The sequence below is a fragment of the Camarhynchus parvulus genome, chromosome 3, assembly GCF_901933205.1.
Source record: "Camarhynchus parvulus chromosome 3, STF_HiC, whole genome shotgun sequence".
Taxonomy (NCBI): domain Eukaryota; kingdom Metazoa; phylum Chordata; class Aves; order Passeriformes; family Thraupidae; genus Camarhynchus; species Camarhynchus parvulus.
In genome coordinates, this window is record NC_044573.1 from 37606042 (window position 1) to 37630612 (window position 24571).

Here is a 24571-nt window from a genome sequence, read left to right on the forward strand (position 1 = left end):
ACTCTAACTTGTAGAGAGTCCAAACCTTTTTCTTCTGTGACATAAATTTGCACAGGCAGTAGAAGCTTCCAATTACAGAGTTTCTCCAGTATTTTACATCCTTTGAGATAGTGTTTGTCCTTTTGTAAAATGAGTGTGAGATTCTGTCCTTCCCAGTTTATGACTTCTACATGACACATTAGGAACTGGAATTATTTATAAAAACAGGAAAAAAAAGGTTAACAAGCTCATTGATGGATAGTCCTACTTATTCACTGCAAAAGGACACTTTTGCCATGGTGAAACAGTGACAGGACTTACCCTGAGTTGTCATTCAGCCATGGACTAGACCCTAAGTATTCAGTCTTTCAGATAAATGTCCTGATAACAAGGCTGTAGAAATACAGGTGAAATCATGTATTTTTTTTCCCTCTCTATTGATTCTAGTAGTTTGTGTCCAATGCAACAGAATAAGGAGCCACATGGAAGTCTCCTGTTCTGGGGCAGCACCCCAGCCCTCACATTGCTAAGTAGCAGTCCAAGAACAAGTATCACCATATCCAACTCCTCTTTGATCTTTTTGGAAAGGTAGCCTCTGTCTAAATCCAGGAACACTCACCTGCTCCTCCTTCCATCCAGGCTGTTTTAGGAAGTCATGTCTCTACCCCCTTGTAACCTTCCTCATAAGAGGTTCCCATCCCCACATGATCTTCTAAGAGAACTTCTCTGTTGGGAAGGCTGTGTTTGAAGCAGGGCAGAGGCACATGTTGTCTTCTGGCTCCAGCTGTGCTGAGCAACTATTTTTTAAACTTTTTCTCAATTGAAAGTTTCTGGAAAGTAAGTGAAACTCTGACTAAAACAGTTTTGCTTTGCTAGAGATCTGATGTTTGCTATACAGATATTTTCCTGATAACTTAATAGCCCCACAAAAAAAAAAATCAATAAATGTTCTCTATTAGACTTCTTACTTTGTTTCAGTCTCCAATGATGGCTTCTCATCAAAATTCATGTTCTGAAGGTCGTGGGTTTGTGTTAGCTTTTATGGCTTTCCTATACCAGACCATATTAACTCCTGTTATAATCTACCATCTATGCTGAACCGAAACTCATGTGTTGATGCCTCTCTTTACAAAGTGTTCATGCTTCTCAGGTTTGGATTGTTATATGTTGACAGACAAGGAATAACAGAAGTGTGAATTATCTTTTAAATTTGTGATTATCCTCTGCATTTTAGTTATTTGTGCTAAATTTTAGTTATTTCAGCTAAAATGTTTTAGCTAACATTTTAGTTATTATGCTAAAATGTTAGTTATTTATGCTAAAATGTCTCGATGGCATCAATTCGCTTTGTCTTAGAAGTATAATTTGATGAAAATTGGGTCTTCTCCCTGGTTTAAAGGATACATATCAATAAACATTTCCATGCCAGATGTACTTCAGAATGAAAAGTTTGACTATTTTTTAATGTTTTGCTTAAACTTACTCAGTTTGGGTAAACTGGCTCTCCTGACATTTGATAGTTTTCTTCAGTAATGCTGTGCACTCCCACTTTTTAGTGGATGTGTGCAATGGTTTAGGGAAGACTTGACAAATTCTGAATGTTAATTTTGCATTTCCCTTTTGTTTGGAGAAATAACCTGGTGTATTTGATTTCCTGAAACATATATCTACATATTAAGAATACACGTCTCATACGGTTTCTTCTCTTCTGCCCTAGATTGAAATGCAATAGGAAGGTGGGAGAAGGCCTCATCTGAGTTGAAACTAAAGAGAAAAAAAGAAATGCACATGTACCATTAAAATCTGGATCCACAGAAGGTAGTTTTTTGGCAGCTTTATTTTTGTGGGTTTCTAACAGCTGTCGTATTTAATCTGATTGTGAATAAGGGGAGAAGATGTACTGCCATGAATGCTAGTGCATGGTCTGAGCTCCAGCTTTCTTTATTATTTCCATTATCACAGTGGATCTCCATTGGCCTGAATTGCTAACATCCTTATAGAAACGATAAGACTAAAATGGTTCTACCTGTCATTCACTGATGTGTGAATTGACAATCAAATGATTGATCAATTTCTCTGTGCTTCAATAGCTACTTTCATCCTGATTTGCTGTATAAAATGCAGCAATTTCAGCTGAGTTTTCTATGGGGCAGGTAAAGTAAATTAGGCAATTAGACATAATCTTAGATTTAAAAATTGAAAACCCATCAGCATCTCTGTCTTGCAAAGAAAATACATTTCAAAATCTGAAAATACAAAATCTTTTGTAAGGAAGAAATAGCCTCACTATAAAAACTCCTGTAGTCCTGGCATTCTATATGTGAATGGCTTTCATGAATTTCTAATATATTTTTCTTTTGTTCATTTTTTTCAAAAAAACTTTGGACTCTAGAAGCTTTTAAAAGGAGAAGTTTTTAAAGTGGAGCAATAGGAAGTGCTAAATATTTTATTAGTGATTTGCAATAACATGCTTTTCCTTTATTCCTTTAATAGAAAAAAATCATGACAGTTAGCAAAATGATGAGGATTAATGTATGAAAATGTATTGCATGGCAGCCTCTGAGTCATGTATTTATAAACAGTTTCTTTTAGAAAGAAAGTATGTCAAAATAGATTACAAGAATACTAGGAAATTATTGTAGTCAGATCAAACAGAATACACAGTCCGTGATTTTTTTCTGTAACTTCTGCTGCATCCTGACTGAGATCACCCAGTCTTCATCTGCTTCCCACTCTCACAGGAATGTCATGTTGCTTTTGTTCACCTCCTGGTTTAAAACAGAGTAAAGTGAGTGACTATCTCAAGAGTTTAAGGTATGAAAAATGCTTCATGATTTAAGTGAGGTTTCATCCCAAATCACTTTTCAGTTTATTTAGTCCTTTTTGCTGTTGTTGGTGAACTGTGCCCTTCCTGGTCTACAGGTAATCATTCACTTTTGAACATTAATATTACCACAGTTGTATGTTCTACATAATCTGTCAAAACTAAGGAGCAATTAAGGGCCGCAGAAACAAAAAAAAAAAAAACAACTCCATAACCAAACACCCAAATATAATGATAAAAACAGAGACAGAGACCATCAAAATAGAAAAGTTGAGGCAGACAAAAGCTGAGTAATAGTTTTGACAGGCTGACTGGAAGCCACTGTGCTTTAGGCTGTGAGGGCTTCATCCAAGTTTTACTGGTGGCTGTAGAATGGCTTCAGCAGGCTTTCATTCAAACCCAATTCAGCCAATTTATTGAATGATTTCTTCATTTTTGTCACACCAGTCTTGTTGCTGAGCAGGAATGAGGAGGAAGGGGACAAGGGGAGGCCAAAGGAAAGTTGACCACACAAATGTAATGTTGGAAGCATTAGACTGCATGGGGTTGTTCAGCCTCCACAAAGAACCAAACTTATTCCCATGGAAACCAATGTTCAAAGATGAATAAGTAGCCTGGCTCTCAGCAGCTCCCTTTCCTTTTTTCTCTTTTCTTCTCTCTTGGGATGTTTTGTTGTTGTTTTTGGTAAAGGGAAAGAAAGAGTCTCTTCACCTCCAAGCAGCTTGAGAAAAGACTGGCAACATTCATTCCACTAATAAGGTGTCAATTAATGCAAAGAGGAATGTCCTGGATTTCTCAAAGAGATGTATTTTTCAATAGGAGCTAGTCAAGATGTTGATGAGGTTTTGTTTCTCTCTCTTTTTTTGTTTTGTTTTGTTTAAATGGAACATAAACTTTCTTGAAAAAGGGGGCTGCTAAACTGGTGTTGTAAGTCTGCCCTCACGTGTTGGATTTTAACTCTTCAGGAGAGAAAGTGTAAGTGCGCTCAAAGAAATCCACCAGATGTATTGTGGCACCACCCAGTACAGATACTCAGGTCTGCTTTTTTTAGTATTGAGGTTTGGATGCAGATGTAGGTGTAGCAATGGATTACATACACAGGAAATACACAGAGGTGTACGCTATCCATTTGACGTAGCAGATGTGGGTCGTTTTCATGCCTACACTAAGTAGATAATGAATTCAAAGGGAATCTTACCGAGATGTTGCTGATGGTATCAGTGTTATAATGTGTTGACTGGCATCAAAAAAGATGAAAGGTGGGCTGAAAAGCATGAGAATGATCAACCAACTTTTAAGGCTGAAAAGCACGAGAATGATCAACCAACTTTTAATAAGTAAGGAAGGTAGTCTCAGAAATCTGAAGGAAATCCTTTGCGTTTGGCTTCTTGCGAGGAGGGTTTCTGAGAACAGGAAATGCCATAGGATACAGTGTCATATGGGAAATGTCCAGACTTAGTCAGTATGAATCAGTGCTTAGATGGGGCACAAGTGCTTCTGCAGGCTTTGGAACCAATGAAGCCAGGTCTCCTGCAGGCTTCCAACTGGGCCAAATGAGTCTGATGTCTCTAAAAGTCAGTGCCCACTGAATTTTTGGTATCATAAGCATCTACAGAAGAGCTTTTCTGTCCAGCAGAGGACCTCTTCTCTGTGGATCCTCTGATACCTAAATGATGATCTCATGCTGCAGCCTTTCCTTTAGCAGAGAATAAATTTCTCCTCTCCAGACATCTGTTTCTGTAAAATTTATAACAACATAATGTCTATCTGTCTATTCCACTTGGCTGACATCAGCCAGTAGGCTCAAAATTACTGGGGAAACCAGCCAGAAAAAAATGATTGCTTAAGCCTCATTTCCTTAGGAAACTCAGCTAAAAAGTTAATATTAGCAATAACTTGTGGATTGGAGCCACCAGTGGGGGAATGCAGCGTGGCACTGAAGCTGTGTATGGCCAATTGCAGTCTGGTGCATTGCTCCCATTGCACTTTTGCTGTAAACTTTCTCCTGGGCCCTGTTGGCAAACAAACTTTCCTCCAGCTGCTGTGTGGGTGAATGGTCACAGCAGAGTCCTTGGCAGGGCCAAGAGCCTCACTGCTTCTCTGTTTACCCACTGCTTTTTTGGGGTGTGGACACCTGCTCACCAGAAAGGGATAGAGACCACACATCCATTTAATCTGGGTTTTCCCTGGCCTTCTGCACATTTTGGATCTGCACTCAAATTAGCACTTTGCAATGGGTTTCAACTCCTGTCACTGAGTAATTCAATTCCATGGCATTTAAAAAAAAAAAGTCTTTGAAAAGACCTGCATGTTCTTCTCCTTCTGAATATATGAGTCTCAATTTGGTTTAATGAATCTATCTGGAGTCCTTAAATTATTTTTTAAGTTACTCTTTTAAAGTTTTGTTATTTCTTGCTAGATAATGATTCATGGATATGGAGTGTGAGAAATGCGGTTTTTGCTGCAATGGGTAGAAACCTGGGTCTCCACTTCTTCACTGCTGTCTAGGGTCTTCATTTTTACCTGCATGGTGTTGTTTGTGCTGTATATCCTCTCTTCCCTCCTTTCTCTTTCTCAGAACAGTGCTTAAAATTGCATTTATCTTTTCAGAATACTGAAATGATAATCTCTGTTAAAAAGATCCTTAAAACCCCACCGCATTTCACAGCAGATTCTTCCTTCTCCATCTCCATCACATATGGTGAGTGATAGCTACCTCACTGTGATCCCTTCAGCTCACAGTGTGTTTAAGAAGTTCCTTATATGCTAAGAAAGGCACGCAGCCAAAGCTGCTTGTGCTGAGATTTTTTTTCTGTGTGAATATGAAGCAGGCCAATGGCATTGTAACTGCTTTGCCGCGTGAGCTCATTTTCAGTATTCCCTTTTATCCTGAGGCGATGACCTTTCTATTACCAGCCTCTCTGAAAAGGAGTACAACCACGTCTTGTCTGTGTCTTCTTGTTTATGGTTTATATGTGGCTCAAACTTCTGCCAGAAACTTAGTGCCATTTTACTGCCTGGTTTTACATTCTGTGTGTGATGTACTAATTATCAGGGTGTGACAGAGCACTTATTTCCTATCATAAACCAGGGCTGTTACCCAAGAAGGAAATTTTGTTTGAGTCATGAAAGCATATAACAATATGAAATATTCTCTGAGAACCATATTGTGATCCTGTTGACATTGACGAGAATGTTGGTTTTGTCTTCACTGTGAGAGCCGCGTAATAAAAGACAAGGCATTTCTATGCCTGCTTCTATTTGATTTTTGAGAACCAATTCCCCACAGTACTGTCAGCACTGGGCAGTTGTATACCTCAGTTGAATACCTGGTGCAGCACTAGCAGGGGATACTCAGTATGCTAGAGAGCCACAGTCTTTGTGGATGTAAATTAGTGTAGCTCCTTTCACATCGGGGCAGTGCACTGTTTTATATTATGGGGAAGTCTTGCTCTCAGCTTCAAGCTGCCATTTCCTCCCCTTTTTAGAAGGGAAAAAGCAAAGAGTTTGCACTTTTAATCCATTCCTACTAAGGGGAGGTTGAGAGGAAAGAAATAAAACAATTTGGAGACTGTGTAGCAGTTTCCTAGTTCCCTACTTGTAAAACTCATGACTTAATGGGAATACACTTGCACTCAGCCATACTTGCCTACGGCAAAAGAGACAATGAAGTATTTCTGCTTACACCATCACAAGGCTTCACTTGAACAGCAGAAGCACAAGGAGAAGCCAGATTCAAACCAAGAGCAAGGGTGAAGAGAGGGCAACTTCCCTCATGGCCAGGGCTCTGAACACTGTGCTCACTGCAGCAGCACTGATTGTTGGGCATCTGTGCATCAGGTTCAAGTGTTGTGCAGCTGTTGCTATCAGTTTTTCATACATTCACTGGCTGATGGCAATTTCTTCCTCCTCTGTGGAAGAGATGGTAAAATTTAAGCACAAGAAAGTTGGTCTTTTCAGACAATTCCAGCATACTATACAACCAACGGTGTTCAGAACATGTGTGATATTGTATTATAGACATTTCTGGCTGTAAGAGCAGAATTCAGCCTTGAACTAATTTACATGATTAACACATGAAGACAGAATGTCCCACCATACTTTTATAGCGCTGAAATGCAAATTTTGATTTACATTCCAACTCAGTTACTTTTCTGATTGATTCCTCCTCCTTCTTATCCTCTTCCTGAGAAAAAAGGAAAAAAAAAAAAAAAAAGAAGCATTTTCATCTTTAACTTTTATCTTAAGTATCTCTTTCTGATCTTCTGCAGACTGAACCTTGACAGTTTTCAATGAAATAGATGACCCCTTCTGTTCCACATATCCCATCATTTATTGGCGTCTTGCACCTGTCAAATGCCACATTTTCTCCCTCTGGGAGCAAGCCCCTGCTCACGTAACCCTTCTTTCCTTGTAACTAGAGAGAGAACTACAGGTGTCAGTTAAGCCATCAGTATTTCTTTGATCTTTCCTAGATATTTTTTAATTGGAATTTTTCTTCCTAAGGGTTTTTCCTGTGTCACTCTACTTTCAAGTAGAGAAGCATTTGTTTAGTTTTCATTAAGCCTGAAGCCCAAATTGTGCTGGTGCATCAGTGAAAAATGGAAGTGATTCCCCTTATTTTGGCAGATCACTCTGCATTAAACCTTATCCACAAAATAGTTTTGGTCTCCCTTTCATCTTCCATTTCTTTTTCAGAAACAAGATCCCTGTTTATGAATAGCCCTTCAATGAGTGCTTCAAATCTAACCCTTATTTGAGAAAACATTCAGATAGTTTCCCAAATCAGGAGTACAGAAAATATTCACTCATCTAGAAAATACTCACTTCTCTATCTGGAAAATCAGGTATACTGAAGGAAAAACAGATACTTAATAATTTTCTGTGGAACTGATATACCCTTTGTCAGGACAGCAATCCTTTCTAACTGATGTTCTGCAGTTGAAATGGAAGATGAGAGTCTAAAGCACACATTACTGGGGAGACCATTTCCTTGTGCTCTCCAAGAGGCCAGATGTAGTCACTGCTGGCTTTCTCTGCACCACTGAAATTAAAACTGAAATTGGCCTCATCTCTGTGTCTTCTTTCAGAGATTTTAATAGTAATAAATCCTAAAAAGAGCATTTTAAAAACTAATGCCATCAAACCATAACTGGCATTTTAAACAGCTCTACCTGGATATCTAACCTGACCACTTTCATTTTTGATTCTGACCCCTCCTTCTCCCTCTGCTTCTCCTGTCTTCGCAAAAAAGACTCTGCTGCCTGTGTGAAATGGTTGGAGAGTGTCTGTGTTTTTAAAATAATGAAGTACCTGTGAGGTTTCCAAAAACACTGAAACCATTTCTGCATATATATATATATATATATATATATATTTTTTTTTTTTTTAGATTTCTTGGTAGTGCTTTCCTTTCTATGTCAGGGTATTCATGGTGGGGCAGAGCCCACATCATCCTGTTTCAGGCAGTCTTGTGCTGCAACCAGTGATCCTTGTACTTTCTGCCCTGCCTAAAGTACCCCTGAACAGTACTGCAGATCCAGAATAAGCTCCCTAGGCACCCCCAGCCCCCCGTCCCACATCCCTTACCCACCCCACCTCAGCTTCTGCCCTTCCATGAGTCAGGGTGACCACACAGCACTTTCTGCCTCTGCCTCCAGGAGCCATTCAAGTTAAGTATGCATATGTGTGTGTGTACATGTATACACGTTTATTTTAACCCTCTGTGTAATAAATTTCTGTCTCCTTTCAGTGTGACGTGAGAGAATTTGGGAAAGTTAGAAATTAGTTCACCTGTATTTTCCTATACTTTAATACCCCTCATACATGAGGCAAGGTTCCTGGTAGTGCATGTTTTCTCATCTCAGCCTACTGAGCTATTGTCTTTAATATATTTCTTGCGACATCTCTTTGGAAGTACATGTTTTAAAAATGTAAGGAGGATGCGTGAGCTTTCTGCTATGTTTATTCAATTCTCAACCCTCCAAACACTTGAGAATTAGAATTATTCAGCTAGGCTTAATGAGGCTGACTTGGAGTGAAGTTATGTGCATGAAAGTCAAGGGTAGGAGGCCTTGATGTTATGCATTTTTAGGTGGTTATGGGGTTTTCAATATTAATGTTTATTACTGAATAGTCTGAAGGAGAACTCAGGCTGTACCTTTTCATCAGTGCTCGTTACCTTGCTGCAAAGGAGCTCCTTGGAGGGTGTCTGGAATGTGGAAGTTTGTTTGTGGAAGCACTGCCATCTGTCAGTGCAGATCTGAGGGCTTCATGTCAGCCACTCCAACCTCAAACCTTGCCAAGAGCCAAAGCTGCAAGCTCTGTGTAGGTTTGTGACACTAACCTCTAAGCTCTCAGAATGATGACTTTTCCTTTGACTCCATTTCCCAATTAATAGAATGGAAAAACCAATTCTGGACATTCAAATTGACCAGCATGAAGCATCGCTGTGCTGTACTGTGATCCCTAACAAAAACCACAAAGAATTGGGTAAGAAAATTGGACTAGACTAAAAGTCTGACCATTTTCCCATCCCAGCTTGTTTGGACATTGAAGGTTGGTTTGAGTTTTTTTGTTTTTCTCTTGAATTGTCTTTGACCCTCTCTTTAGAAGGTCCTGAAGAATGTGAGAAGGCCAATTTGCTTGTGGCCTTAGCAGTTTTGGTTAATGGGACTGCAGGAAGGACTTCTTGCCTCATGCTGGAGACTTGAAGACAGATTTCTGTAAAACTCTGGAGAAGAGATTGTTCAGATTGTCTGGCAAAGATGCACATGAGCATGGGGACATTCAGTGCTGGGGACCAGGGACTCCTCACAATTAATCTTAGAGGCTTCTCTGGGGCTTTATCCTGACCTCATCCCTGCTCCCATTCATAAGTATAGTAAGAAAAATTCCTGTTGAGTCACCCTAAGGATACGTTTAGAAGAAATCTTTTTTTTCCTAGATGTGTCCTTTGCTCTGCTAAAGCAGCTGCTGCGTAAGGCCAAGTGCCATCCTAGCCTTTCTGAGTAGTAGATTTTGCTGAATGCACCTGTGAGAGCAGAGGAACAGGTACCTTTTATTTTTGTAATGATTTTTATTCTGATTTCACTCAGACCTTCAGATATGCATATTTGCATAACTGTCTTTACAATTTTGAGCTAGTAAATGGATTTGGTCAGAACATGCTGACTGCAGGAAATGGAAGCCTTTTTTTCAGAAATATCTCACTTTAATGAAGTAAATGCGTTATACTCAGATCACTCCCACAAAGCTGAGTATTTGTCCTCTACAGCACAGTTTTGGGTTTTACACCATGTTGCAATATTCATACTACAATTATAAAAAATGCATAGCCATAGAATTGCTTTTGGAATATTCTATTTCACAGTAAAGGTATAAAATTTTTGATTTTTTATCCTCATTCTTCTTGAAGGAGTATTGAAGAAACTGAGAATTCCTCACAAAATAAAAATTCCGAATTTTAATTAGCTTTACTTAAATAAATGTCATCCACACCTAGCACTATGGGATTTTGGAAATAAAGTCCCACCTGTTTCTTCAGAGCATTTTTGTAGAAGAATGAGAAGTGGAAGCACAGGAGAGGGAGGTATGCCTGTTGGTGATTTGAAACATAAGAAGGACCCTCCATTCCAATTTTATCTATAAAACCCTCCCTGGTGTGAGACAGCTGTTGCCTCTGAAGCCCTCTACATATCTGTCAAAATCCCAAGGGTGCTTCTTTTTTTAACCTATATTGTATCCCCACTGCCCTTGAGATCCTATATTACAGCTACTTTCCTCACAATGATTTGATAAGGATATCTGTTTTGGACCATGTCAGTGTTAGAGAATTGCTGTCAAGCATCAAGAGATGCTCTCTCTCTCCCCCTGAGGCTTTAAAGATGCTATTCTAAAATTAAAGTGTTTAGTATAGATACGATGCTTAGGGTTATAATGAGGTCAAGAGTTGCTGGCAGTTTCCAACAAGATTTTTTAAAAAATAAGTTGATCAGATCTCTTGCTGTGGTTATTTCCCTTTTTCAACAGAGAAATATAGAGAGATCAGGTAGAGAAACAGTCAGAAACAGAAAGGTTTAAAAAAATATTTGGAAATTATTCTGATTGCATTGTCTAATGCAAGTTGCCCCATTTTATTAAGCTGGCATCCTCTGCAATGCAATGTGACATGGAATATGTGATGTAATGAGATATGCCCGCCAAAATGCAATGTGCTTTGTTTTAGTCAGAATATATTAATCCACTTACTGAATAATTGACCCAAAGAGATTCTGTCAAACAGTATTAAATTATTCACTGGATTTCCAAACCAGCAGGCAGTGTCCTTTAAATATTTAAGAATAATGTCAAATAATTTTCCACACCAAAATTATTCTTTTTTTTGGTGTTCTTTGAGGTTCCTTAGCTGTTCTCTGTTGTTTAAGGAGGGCAGGATAATGAAATAAAAGCCAGTGTGCCCTTCAGTTGCTAGCTCACCTAGCAGCACCCCAGAAGGGGATGGAAATGCTCACCTGGTTCAGCTGTCAGACCCAGCCAGATCCATTAGCACTTTTTATGCCTCACCCATGCGTTTTTAAGGAAATCCCAAACTCTCCACATACCTATACCTATAATTTCATCACGTAGCCTGTTGCCTCAGCAGTGAGTTACCCCAGAGAGGATGCAGCACAGAGGCTGTGAAGTGTCCTGCTATTTCCTACCCTCAGGCTTCATAGTACCTGTCTAGGTGTGCATTATGAGATAACAACCTTGCCGGATCAATTTAGGTGTGGAAAATAGGTTTCCTTAAAAAAGGGACGTCAGTACAGCAGCATTCAAGTTCTACCAATTACAGTGTCTGACACCTTTCCCCTTGAAGGTTGCATGCTGAACGAGTGCAGGGTATATTTCTGGCTTGTTTAAAAAGGATGAGGACAGGCATCTGATAGCTTACCTTAATTATTCCATTTCCTCCTCCCTATATACATTTCCAAAATCTAATTATAGTGCTCATGGCCCCTGCTATCAGCCAGTACCCAGATTAATATAAAGCCACGGGAAGGACAGCGGCCTCCCTTCATGCTTTCCACAACATTGCAAATCTATTCCAGCAGTCTTTTGATACTAATATTTTGATACATTCATCATTGTGTTAGCATCAGCAGTGAGCAATATTTACAGTCTATAAGCTCTTCCAGGACCAACTGTTCATATTACTCCTGTTAAGTCCATTCAATTTTCCACCTGAAATACCACATTTATCTAGTCAGAGCTTGACATCTATTTTCGGGGGGGGGAGGGGGTTGCTTTCAATAACAAGTTTTATTTAATTGTATGTTTTGCTTCTCCTAAAGAACGCGCTAAGGCAATCTGTTACGTATTGTCAATCAAGTAAGATGCACTTGGCTGCATCTTGGGGTTTATTATCTAGGTCCTGATATGGGGACATTTTTGTGCATATGCATCTGTGTGTGTTGAGGTGGAATTGCTTATCTGCTCTGTAGCTTTATTTGGACTGGAATTTGCTGCAATGTCCTCACGAGTGCAGGAATGTTGTCCAGGGTTATGGTCTGTGTGCAGTCAGGGCAGCCCTGTTTGATAAGATTGCTATTGCAAGCCACAAGTATTGTCACACCCTGCTTCTTTTAGTAAACAAGCAGACTCCAAACACACTAAATATTCTTTATTTGTCAATATAAAGTAATGACTATTTTGCAACTGCTCTACCTTAAAGATTTAAATCTGGCTTTAGGAGACAGCAAACCCTATGACTCTGCTCAGCTGCAGTGGAAGTAAAGCCCAAATGGAACAAAAAAAATATATAGGAAATTCTTATCATCATCATCACCTTCTTCAGACAAGGGAGAAAATTATAGTAGGATTAAAAATAAACTTTGCACCTCCTACAAAGGCTTACACAGATCTCTGAATTTTAAATTCCAAGACTGCCACAGACATTATGGGTTTCAATGTCCTGGCACTTTGGGACAGCAGCAGCTAACTAAGACTTAGCCAAAGAATGCACTTCTTTTTTATTTTGCCTGATAGACTCCCCTGCTATAATCCCTACTCACTGCACAGTGACATTCACCCCCAAAGCAGGAGCTTGTGAGAGACTTCTTTTGGTATAAAACGGACACCTTTTTCTCTCACATTTCCTGTGTGCAGAAACACCATGGTTTGTGCATGGTACTGATGTGAAAAGAGCATATCCAAGACTCCTATTAGCAGTCACCACATGCAGTAGAGGTGATGGATGGAGATAATTGGGAAGGAAGTCGCTGTTTTATGAGAAATTATACATTAACTTTTGTTAAATGGAACAGGAACAAAGAAACCCATAGTAATTTCCAGAAAAAAAAAATTAGGGTCATACCAAAGGCTTAAGAGTATCAAAATCTTTGATTCTAGTTTCAATCTTTAAAAAAAATCTGTATAAATGTACACATATAAAGGATTTAAAAGCCACAAATGGAAGGAGAAACTATTGATCTTCTTTTTTAGAAATGACCTGCTAGAGCACTCTGATCTTCCTTGGATGGTTAATTTTTCTGTGCTCCAGGTTTCTCTTTTTGCAACCTTTTCCCCTGTTGGTCTACGATACCTCAGGTGGGTCAAGCCCAGATTTTTCCCCCAACATGCTGTTCATACTGCACCTGTTAAACAGGGCAGCACAGAGCAATGACTGCTGTTTTGAGAGGTAATTCCTCAAGCAGCATCCACCACTGTGGAAGATCAAGAAGTTAGGACAGGAAGTGACCATGTCCCAGGGACCTGCCCCAGAGAATATATCTTCCTGCAGGATCTTGTCAGGTTGGAGGTTCTCCTGCAGACACAGCAAGGAGAAAAGGAAAAGAAGGAATGATGAAGGTCAGGATATGGTTCCACTTACTGCTTCTATGGGTAGAGGATCACAGGTGCTGTGCAGCCACCCTGCTCCACCAATGGAATGGAACAGTCATAGGGTTTCTCCTCTTCAGCACTGTGGGAAAGTCCTGGGGCTAACAGAGACACTATAACCTTGCCTTGGGGGATTCTTACAACTGAAATTCTGTCTTGTTCTGAACACAGAGGTGTGGAATGCTTTCCCCAGATATGCAGCTAATGCCTATTAGAGCTAGGCTAAAAACCTTTCCCTTCAATTTCCAGTCTGAAGCAAGACTCAGTTTCTCCCTATTGCAGTGCACGTGGCAGTGTCGGTGGTGTTCTAGTCTGCTGGTAATGTTCCCTGTGCTGATGGACATTACTGTACAGCTCACACAAAGCCAAGGAAATGAGTGTGGAGGACTTGCTTTGCCTTGGCTGCCATGCCAGCAGGATGCTGACAGGTTGCTGACTGTGTGCAGTCCTGCAAACAAAGCTTTTTGGGAGCAAGGCTGCCAAAGCTTTAGAGAAAAGCATCTTAAACCTCAGGTGCTGCAGCATCATCAGGCAGGGCAGTGATGTGCTGGGATGTGCTCTGTGTGTGTGTGTTTGCTGGGGGCTAACACCAGGGTGAAGCAAACAGCTTTTGAACGAGTTGGTGCCAGAAGGGACATGCCCAGCATCCCGAGGCAGCCTCAGCGAGACATCCGACTGATTAGATACTGAGGTCAGGCGCTGAGAGACCAAGGTCGTGCCACGTCCTGCTTTTCTCATCCAGCTGGGCCCCAATAAAACAGCAGCTGGTAAGACCACCAATCAGATAAGGTGGCAATTTTCAACAGTCTCAAATTATTGTTGCAGCCAGGGAGGTCCAGATAAGACCAATCAGATGCTGGAATGATTTAGCCCTTTCTGATTTCTCCCCCGTACCCTTTTTTTCCTTATTCTTCCTTGTGAAGACAGACAATCATGTGAATGTGAACGCAGGGAGAGCTCACAGAGTCCCTCACCATCCTCAGAACAGAATGTGAGGGTTGATTTATGGGATGGATTACTTGGAAATGGTAATTCTTTGCTCTTTATGATGTTTTGTTGGAAGGTGCAGTACCCTCCAGTCAGAGCAGCTGGATCGCACTGAGGTTTTTACAAAAGGGGTGAGAGAAGGGGGGTGGTGGTGAGTACAGAAGCTGCTTTAACACAGCAGTTAATAAGACACCAGCACATTAATCATGTGACAGATATTGAATCTAACAGGGCAAGGCAATAGTTTTTAAAAACAGACAGTTAAGCTACTACCTGGTAGAAAAAGGCTGACTGAACAGCACAGGTTTTATGCCACTATTTGCAATTAGAGTTATTTTTTATCCTTTTTTTTTTTTTCCCCTCCCTGTATGAAAGTCTTAAAATACCTTTTTAGACCTCTAAGAAAATAGCAGAGAAACCATTCAGGGCAGTAAAAGAGGGCTGCACAGCCCTTCCCTCTTGACCTGCTGTACCCTGGGCTACACTGCCGGTGTTTACACAGAACCCTGCTGTGGTCCCTGAGCTGTAGTGCCAGGGCTTGACACGAGTGAAAGACTCCTGAGGGTCATGGCACAGAAGAAAGTCTCTGATACTGTGATACAGCCAGGACAGACTCCTGATTAAAAGAGACATGATTATCAACTGCAGCCTAGAGGTGTGGATCCCTTCTTTCATGTGACTGTCCAGGCAGCTTTATCCTATCTATCCTACCAGATCATGTACACCCTGGCCCCTTTTATGACCTCCTGCCTGACTAGAAGTGGCAAAGTGGGGGGAGAACTGGGGTAATTTTGGTGCACAGCTACAGATAAGCCCACACCTCCTTGGTGTCCTTTATTTAAAGGAGCTTCAGTCATTTTCATGCTGTGGTTACTGATGTTATAGTGAAGCTTACTTTTCATTGCTAAACACTGAAAAAAAAGGAAGGAAAAATTACTAAATGAACCACCCACATGAGTGTGTAGGCTTTCAGCATGTGTATTTGCCCTTCATTTTGAGCCTTGGTCAAACTGCTTGCCATGACAAGTTGGGAGCACTGGGCAAGACCAAAGCAGACAGAGCAGTCATAAATAGAATCATAGATTTGTCAAAGTTTGAAAAGACCTTTAAGATCATCTAGTCCAACTGTCAACCCAGCTGCACCACCCTGCTCACAATTAAGCTCCATCACTTCCCTCAGCAGTCTGACTAGGTAAAGTTTTGTCTTTCTTCCCATATGACAAATATAGATTTCCAGGGACGTGCCTCTTGGCCACTACTGTATGATGAAATGGGCCCTTAAAGTAGGATGCAAACAGATGTGACCACTGTAAATGAATCATAAGAATTGCTTTCCCAGAGGACATCTCATGTCCATCTTGCTCATTAATCAGTCCCTGACGGTGATCAAAGCCTGATGTTACAAGGAAAGATAAAAAAATAATTGTAATAAATGACAATGTTGTTTATTTGAGACAAAAATGCTTCAAGACAGTGCTATGGGAAAAAAATGTTCTCTTGACTCTGGACGAATCATTAGCAAATGCCAAGCAACAAAGGACAAATACGTGGTTCTGCTGATGAGAATCATAAAATGGAGCTTCATGGTCAGTGTTGGCAATAGCTACAGTAAGCGCAGCTTCCAGAGCTGGCTATGTTTGTAAGATGAAGTCCATAAATTTTGGGGGTAGATCATTTAGGTAAGACACCTGAATTGCCTAAGAATCACCAGCTCCAGGAAGGCTTGTCAGGAGTTCCCTTTGTTTCAGTGAATGCTATAACTGGTGCAACTCATTACACCTTTTTGTGGTTGATGTGTGGGAGCTTTGCTTCAGTGGACTCAAGGAAACCACAGTGTTTCTCAACAGCTGAACACCTGACACACAGCTTTCAGATGTGGTTTAGTTTTGGTTTGCCTTTTAAGGGTCACAGACAGCATTTAGAGGTTTTTGTGTTTGGTTTTATGGACTTAAAAAGACATTCGATAGTAGCAGTGTGGAATAATGTCTGCATGGATTTCCTGATGCTAATCAGATTAGTCCTTTTTCTTTTTAACATAAGTTTTGAGCTAAAGAGGTGAACTCAGATTAGGAAAGATGTGCATAGGAAATAATTGCTCTAGCAAGTTCTGATATATTTTTATGAAAAATAACTTAAAATATATCTTATGGTTTCCCAGCTGTTTGCTCTCTGAAATTTCTCTCCATGTCATAGCATCAGAATATACTGCAGGTTACAAGGTAACTGAGGGAGATGTCTGAGCTAGCTCTAACTGAGTGGGAGTTTGAAATAATGCTGCTGCATTTCATATTTCTGGTATCTAAGCCAGTTTAGAGTGGTTGGCTATCTCCACCTCACACTGCTGTCTGGGATGTAGATATTTGCTTTCAATCCTTAGTCAATTACAGAAAATATTGACAAACATTCACACACTTTAATATTTGTTTCTCAGTAAAAAAATCCTTCCCTAAGTACATTATGGTGCAATTTCACTTGTAGCTGACTAAATACAAATATAACTCATGCAGATGTGTTTGCCACCCACCTCTGTGTCTATGAAGCTCTGTGAGCAAATCCAGGGACACACCAGTTCACAAGAGCAGTGAAGCTGCTGCTGCTGCTGCTGCTGCTGGCCAAAGGAAAAATCTTTGCCCCATTGAACTCACTGGCAAAACTCTTGTTGACTATTTTAGGGACCAAAATACGTACTACAGTGAACACTTAGCACAGAAAGAACAAGACAGCCTCTTTTCTCTCACAGAAATCACTGAACTTGGCAACTGGACTGTCACTTTGAGCATTGGTGCTAAACAAATCACCTCCTGTGATATCTTCTCACTCTAGAGGAACAAAGGTCTTTTTTCACTGTGTTGTTCTTGCATATGGCATAATTACCAGCATTAAGATAGGCTTTGTTTCTTTTCCTACACACTTGGCACTTGGATTACATTTGGTTTTAGGTGTTTGGGGCTTTTTCCCCAACACAATACAGAAACACATGGAAGCATGAGGTTGCTTTATATTTGCCAGAACACCTAACTTAAAGAGTTTAAGCCCACGTAACTCCAACCCATACAGTCTGCATCTCATCTAGAATCCCTGTCTGCTGTCCAGCACTGACTTCCTAGGAGTCCTTTCCCTGCAGATGCTTGCAAGTGTTAGATAATTTCCTAATTAGCCTGAATGCACTATGATGGCTCTGTTTCAGTTGCATATCTATTCTTGGAAGCAGATGCTCTGAGACAGCAAGGTCTTCCAGTGAGCCAGAGCTGTGGTGCAGTGAAAGCAGCTCACTTCCACCTCCTTCTCAGGGGGGTCTGTGGAGCTTCCTGAAGGACCCTGCTGTGCCGCCAGGCAGAGCCCACTGCTTCAGGAGCGAACCCAAAAGGCGCCAGCAGGCACCTAGTAGCTCCTGCTCCTTCAGTCTCTTCTCTTTTGCAGAGGAATATTTCTGGCTTAAACCTCAGGAACAGAGTGAAGACTGACTCAGTGATTAAGTTATATGGATAGATCACCTGTGAAGGTATTTAATTATTTGTAAAAATAATTAGTTTTCTTGCTAGAAAATGTAGCAATCATCTGACAACAGAAACTTAAAATTTTCAGAGGCAGCACCTACACAGGACACTCAGAATAGATGGATTGGGTTCCACTTTTGCTTAGTAGGCTGGCAAATGGTTTATAAAGAAATAATAATAATAACAATAAGAAATAATAGTAATAATAAAATAAAAATTAGAAAAGAAAAAGAGACAAATCTTTAAGCGACAAAAACCACTGGTTTTTTTTATTCTCAGGCTTTTGAAATGCCTCAAACTTTCTTTTGGTAATTGCTATGCAAACATATTTGATGTCTGTGCAAAAACATCTGGAAGCTTACAGGGGCATCTGGACATAAATATTAAAAGATCAACAAAAACATGATGTGAATTAGCCATGTGGATACCCATAAAAACCACAACCACAAAACCCTCCTCCACATCTTTGGCTGCAAAAGTGGATGCTTTCTCACTCGGTTTTGATGTGTTTATGAAGTGACATTCAAAAAGTGAGTGGTCATGACTAATGATTTGGTTTCCTTTCATTTTGACCACTCTTTATCACACTAGAAATTCCCTCACCTGATTTAATAGGAAGTAGGATAGGGAATGTGCCTCAATCCTTTTCCAAGTCCTCTTCTAAACTTTTGGTGTTCTATATGGATGTTTTGGTTCAGTTTGTGAAATGTGTGCTTGAAATGCTCCTTGTCCTGCAGGACACAGTCTAGACTTGCACTGATTTCTTTCTGTGGTGGGCAGAGCTACCTGAGAGTAGTTGCTGTGGGCAGTCACTGCTCTGTGTTACCAGAAATCTTGTTTTAGTGTACTCAGGTCTTACACTAGCATGCTCACTGGTGAGATGTGCTCTGATGGAGGAAAGGTGACTCTAAGGTCCAGCTCACATAGGGCAGCCGAAGGAAAAGAACAACCTCCATCCAACTCTCACAAAGTCAAAAAGCAAGCTAAAGTGGCAATTCCATAGTTATTTTTTGGCTTATGCAATCTGGTCTCATGACATTTGAGCCCCTCAGACTGGCAGTGTTGCGAATCACTTTTTCAAAACTGGTAAGATGAAGGCATACAAACCTCTTTGCTTTTTAATGAGTCTGTGGTGCAGATAATCAAAGGTTTTAGAAGCTGACAGGAGTCAAGCACATATGGATTTGATAACTCAGGGCTTATTACCTTGGTTTTCTCTCAGTAGAAACCTACATAATAGCGTTCTGGCTCCAGAAATGAATACAGGAAAGATTGAGCAGTTCTAGTATAGTAGAAGTCCTTTACATTTTCCAAAGAGAACTGGAAAATGCACAGTTCAGTGATATGGATCAGCTAAACAATGCTATGTCTTCTAGGTGCCATCACTTGCTCTTATCTCATCTTTTTCACATTCTTGTTGTTTTCTTCCTGGTTTTTAGCTTTGTTTGCTCAATCATTGCAGACTTCATTGCTATTCACCTCATTCTAAGGAGAGTGTTCAGCTACAGGTTATATATATCCTACTACCCAATCTGGACTGCTCATGGAGTGGGGCTGTTTTTAAATGGTACTTCTGTTTCTTAATTGTCTGAAGACATGTGTAGTATTTCACAATGGAACCAGAAATGCTGTAATTGGTTGTTGCCCTCTCCAGTTGCTAACCCACTGGGATATTCTGGATAGGACCAACTGCAAGGTGAACAAATTACTCTAAAAGACTCTCAAGAATGGAAACACACAGATGTTCATATTTGATTTCAGCCCTAATATTTAGTGAGGACTCTATAATTTAAATAAAAGGGTTAATTTTTCCCCAATTTAATCTCCTTTAAACAGTGTGGAAGTTATAAACATTATAATAATGTTACCACTTTCATATTTAAAAATATGCCCTCTAAGCATTTACATTCAAGATTTGTTTTTCTTCAGATGTGTAAATAACGCATAGCAATTTGCATCTCATGCATAAATCTTTCTCCTGTTGAACGCAAATTAAAAAATAAAAATAATCTGTCCCCCAACCCCTTTCATTTGCTTCTTTTTCCACCTCCTCATATTTACAGCATGTTAGCTGGCTAATTCTTCCAATGAGAATTTGAAGAGTTTATGTGTGTTTAAAAAATTATCTGACTGAAGTTTTCTTCCATTGAGTAAAAAGAAGCCTAGAGCTGATTAATAGCATTTCCTTTTCCAGTCCTAATGAATGTTTTTCAGGTTTTATGCATCCCAGATGAATCTATTTTAAATGGTGTGTGTCTGTCTGCGTGCATGAATGTTTCTCTTTCTTGGGATTTATCCCAAATGAGTTTAGCTTCTCTGTACCTTGTAGGACAATATTGATACTGGCCTAATCAATTTCAATTTGCTGTTAAACCAGAAACGAAGCATTTATCAGGATGAACCAGGAAGGGCTGAATGGACTTTTTGTGTTGCTGAGGTCTCTTTGTGAAATCTGCTCCATGAAGTTCTGGAGCTCAGAATCTACAGGAAGCTCTTCTCTGACTTGCACTTACCACCTAGTCTGGATGCACCCTCAGGGTGGTTTTACTCTACGTGTTTCCTGCGCTGGCAGTGTGTGTGCTTACTGATGAGTATCATCGGGCTCAACCCACTAAAAATAACTTCTCTGGATAGCCTTGCTGCCTTTGTAAAAATGCAACCAAAATATCTCATTGAATCATCTTTCCCAGCTCTGACCGGCTCTGCTATTTATGACTGCGGAGTCACTTCTGCCTCCCCGGCTGCTTCACACGGAGCGCGGAGCCAGCCCTGGCAGACGTGAGAGGTGCCAGCAGCAGCAGCAGGAGCTCTCTGGTGGGTGAAACCTTCTGCTCACACAGCACGTCCCAGCCCTGAGCTGCTGGAGATACAGGGTGTTGCAAACTCCCCGCTCCTGGAGGCAGGTGCTGCTTTAGGGATCAGCTCTGAACGCCCTGGCAAGCAGTGGGTGAGCATTTCTTCCGCTGCTGCCTGATCACAGCAGAGCTAATTTTAAAGTGGTGAGGAAGCGCAGGGAGGTGATAGCAGGATGGTCCCAGCTGTTCCTCCCAAGGACGCGAGTGGCACTTCCATCTGAGAGGGAAGGCAGGAACTCCCATTTCACTGCACAGACTGAGAGAGTGGGGAGAAGAGAGTAAAACCTTCCCTAGATTCCTGTTTCACTTCAGAAAAGTGTTTTCAAAGGCTCATCCTCCCTTCCTCTCCTCCTCTCCTGCAAGTTATATTTAGTTTTAAGCTCTCCTGGCTGCTGCACTGATAGTTTCTTACTATTTCCACTGCAATTAATCAGAACAGGGTTGATTATGCTTTTGTCTCTGATTGTGTAAATCAGGATCCTTCTGTCTAAAATGAGGGGGCCTTTGCTGCCTGGGTACACTGCTTTCCATCCCATGCCATCCCATCTCTTCAGCACAGCCAGGCAGCCAGGCATTCCTGGATTCACGTGGCATATGTTGCTCTGGTGTTGAAAACAGGCCGAAGAGGACTGAGGTGAAGGACTAAGCAAGCATCATAGCTTTGGTGAGAGGAGCTGTGAGATGGATGAAGTCACCATTTTAGGGGGTCTGTTAACCCACTTTCATGCTGTGGTGCGAGGGGGACATGAGAAGAGCTAGAGGGCTTTGTCCCACTTGCTCTGCAGCACAGCCAAGCTCATCACTTCAAGTACACTTCTTCAAAACCTGCTTGAATAGGGTAGCGCTCATGCAATATGAACTGGAGAGATAAAGTAGGTGTAGGTAGAAAAATATCATAGTAAAGAAAGCAGCTCAAGATCCCAGCAGTCTTTTCTAACAGCCCACAGGCTGCTTCCATCCCTGTTTCACACAAAACATCATGAGGGCTTTGGCCCCCACTGTGGGCCTGCCTGGCTCACCTTGAGGCACCCAGGCTCTCCCTTGAGATCACTGGTCATATTGGGACAACATGAGCACAGAAAGAGCAATGAGGATGTGTGACACCTTCTGTGTGTTTGGAGAAGTTAATTGAAAGAGCAAACTGTAATTGCAGGAGTCCCCAGTACTACAGATATTAGTGGCTTTGCTGGCTCTTCAGCCTTAGCTCTTTTCCTTCCTGTCTCACAGCCCATGAGCCTGGCCAGAAGATATCATCTGTTTTAGAGGAAGCTGTGCCTGCAAATCAAAAAGCTCTTTAAAAATATGTATTTAGATTCAGCATTCCTGTGGGAGTGACTGCTTTGCAGGTTTGTAGTCTCAGGTGCAGAAGGGTTAAAATTATTCGCTTAAAGACTTAAGATGCAGAGTAGAGCAGGCAGCAGGACCAAGGGGTTGCAATCCTTAAGGGACCATTCCTAACACTTTTCCATAATCCCTTCTTTTCAGTTAGTAGCAAATGATAATTTATAACATTGCCTCTTAGGAAAGCAACTGCAGCATTGTTCTGCAAACCAACCCAAGTCAGAAATTTTCCAGTTACACTAGCTAAAGCTGCAGGAAGTATTTCTGAAGGACAGACACACTATGCATCTTTTTCTTCCACCTGCCTAAACACTGGGCTGTGTGTTTCTGTTCTGGTCTTAAAGAGGAATGATGAATTGCAATTCCAGCTTGCAGGGTATAACATTTGATTTTGCTGTATCTGTGGTTAGCAGATCACATTCTTAATACACCCTTACTTGTCAAACAACAGCTCTGTAGGCAGAGATCAAAGGAGCTGGCAAGAACATGTTTTCTTCACTCATATAGGAGAAGATGAGAGGTAACATGATCTTGACCTCTGAAAGTCAGGTACAGCTCTGAGAGTGGGTGACATGAGCCAGCACTTCTGTTGATCATATAACAACAACAAATACTGGTGCCATAGCACAGACATGGATTAATTCTTTGGAGGGAGCTGTGTTTTTGCAGGTCCTAACCCCTGTAAAACTTCAATGAACTTATCCTGTATTGTTTGTAATTTTAACTATTTTTAATATATATATATATATATATATATATATATATATATATATATATATATATATGAACAAAGCAAGCTGATTTTTAGTAGATTGCGTTGCTGAAATTTGGGTGGAGAACAAGCAACTCCTTTAGAGAATTACATTTCAGATTATGTCACAAAGTCTGTCTCTGCAGGGTTTTATTGCTCCCTAAGTAATGTACTGTCTGCCCTTTCCCAGGAAGGTTTTACACCATCAACAAACAGCAGGGGAGTGAAAAATATCATCTGTAGGACATAGTAAACTCACAGAAGTAAATGTGGCTGTAAACTATAAGTAAGCTAGCAAATTTACAGATGTTCATTCTAATCCAGATGCAGCTACTGTATCTCCAAGGCCTCACAGACGTAGTGCAGAAGCTGCTTTGCCATATTGCATGGAGAATTAACGAAGTCACATGATGGTGTTGTTGCCATCTTTTCTTTTTCCCCCAGCTGCTAAATTACATTAAAAAGCACTAAATAAACACTCAATATTTTCCTTAAATAAATTTATTGTGTAGCAATTATTGCAGTTAATCTCAGTGTGTGTGTGTGACTGTAAGTGGGAGGTGTCAATCAATGTAATTAGAAAAGATGTGCCTGGAAAACAACCTCTGCATTACAACATTGCCCCCACTATAAACACCCTACCACATGGTGTGTCCCTTCTTAGTTACACAGTATAAGTCCTGTGTTGATTCAGGCTTGAATTACACAGTAAATCTTTTTTGTGAATTTATAGACTGTCCCTTTGAAGGCAGAATTGTGCCAGCCTATTTATTTAAAGTCCTTTTTTCACTGCAGCCGTGTGCTTTGGAGATCTAATACCTTATACCCAAAACCCCTGAGTGACAGCAGCTCTGCAATCTCCTGATACTTATAATACATTGCATATTATCAATAAAATGTTGCAAGACATGTCATAGATCTTATTAACATAACTTTAAATTATGGGTACAAGTTTGACCTATCTATTGATGGATTAGAAGCAGAGTTAGACTGTTAAACAGAAATAAAAGGCTCAGGGCATCATTAAACAAACTGTTTCAAGTAAAATGTCTGTATTTAACCATAAAAAGTCAAAGCATACCTGAAAAGCCAGCTGTCCCCAAGGCAACTTATAAAGTTTAAAGATATCCATGAATAGCTCTCAAGTATTTTTTAAAAATTATTTTTGCCATTGCTGTCATATTAATTATCATCCAAATTTCTCCCAGAATCTTTGGCCACCCTAAAAAGTTTTGATCTGTGTCTCTCCCAATCCCCCAAAGCAAACCAGAGAAAATAAGCTCTGAACTGCCAGGAGGTCTAGACAGCACCCAAACCTTTAGTATCAGTGACATGTAGATTGCCTGCCTGTTGTGTCCCGTTTCTGAGTTGAGATTCATTATGTCAAGGCTGGAGAGTGCAATGACAATGAGGCTCCAAACAGAGATTTACAAGTGACTCCTCAGACATGCAGGAG